Source organism: Sinocyclocheilus anshuiensis, unplaced genomic scaffold (genome assembly GCF_001515605.1).
Source record: "Sinocyclocheilus anshuiensis isolate Anshui unplaced genomic scaffold, SAMN03320099.WGS_v1.1 scaffold2100, whole genome shotgun sequence".
In the NCBI taxonomy this organism is placed as follows: Eukaryota; Metazoa; Chordata; class Actinopteri; order Cypriniformes; family Cyprinidae; genus Sinocyclocheilus; species Sinocyclocheilus anshuiensis.
The window spans coordinates 462,150-463,299 of record NW_015542563.1 but is presented as its reverse complement, the minus strand read 5'-3'; positions in this window follow the sequence as shown (position 1 = coordinate 463,299).

Genomic DNA, 1,150 nt, shown 5'->3' with positions numbered 1-1,150 from the left:
GAAATTATAGTCTGCCTCGACCCAGCTTCCACTCCAAATTGTGTATTAAACTATGCTCCTTTCTCTACAAAGAGCTTAATTATCATATAGATAGTTCTTTCCGATCTTAATCATATGTAAATAGTACCTCCGGAGCGAAAATTTGTCACTTATAGCGTGGGAAAAGCAGCAGGTCATCAAGAAACATCTGCTGACCAAAAGGGTACGTGAAATAACTGCTATGGATTCTGGGTACTTGAATATAATTGCTAGGGATTCTAGATAATCCTATCATCTTAACATTTGGTTGTTTCCACCTGAAAGACTACCGAAGATGTGGGAACGGAAGGCTATCACTTTCATTGTTATCCGCAATTTACATTTAAGACGAAACTTCATTTACATGCGGGAAGATGAAGCGGGAAGATGAACGTAATAGAGTATAAAATGTTTGAGCTTAGGATGTTCGCGGTTCATTCTGACTCCGCTGAATCTGAAGTGCTGCCTGTACTTTGTCACTGCTATTCTGTAATAAAAGTTATTCTTCATCAAGATCTTCGACGTCTTCACTTTTTCTTTCAAGGTTCAAACGCTTGAATCTGCTGCTGCTGCTGCTGTGCCTTTTCAATTACAGCGGTCAGTATTCAGTCCTTTTAGTTAATAAATTGTAACAATTTTTGATTTTCATTGTCAGGTAGAGTTACTCTAGTTGATTGTTTCTCTGTTGAGTTAATTTATTTATTCAGGAATTCATCTGATACACATCTTATACTATTGTCATCAACATTTGAAATGTAAAAATTTGGCATATTGTCGGCTCCTTAATGCTTTCATTTATATATTTTTATATTATTATTATTATTATTATCCAGTTGACTAAAATAAAAAAAATGTTATGATACAGAGAATAGAGAGAAATACCACATGTATTTTTCAGTATTGATACTTTGTATTGAATGAATATTATACATTTGGTGGTTATCAGTTTATTACAAAGATACAAAACAGATTTCAGTACTTCAATAGGTTGGTATATTAAGATTATATCAGTTAATGAAATTACGGTATTTAACTGTAAATTTAATTTAAAAACGTAAAACCTAAAACGTTGCTACCATATTTTTTACGGTAAAATCCCGGCAACCACAGCTGCCGTTTTTTTAACCGTAAA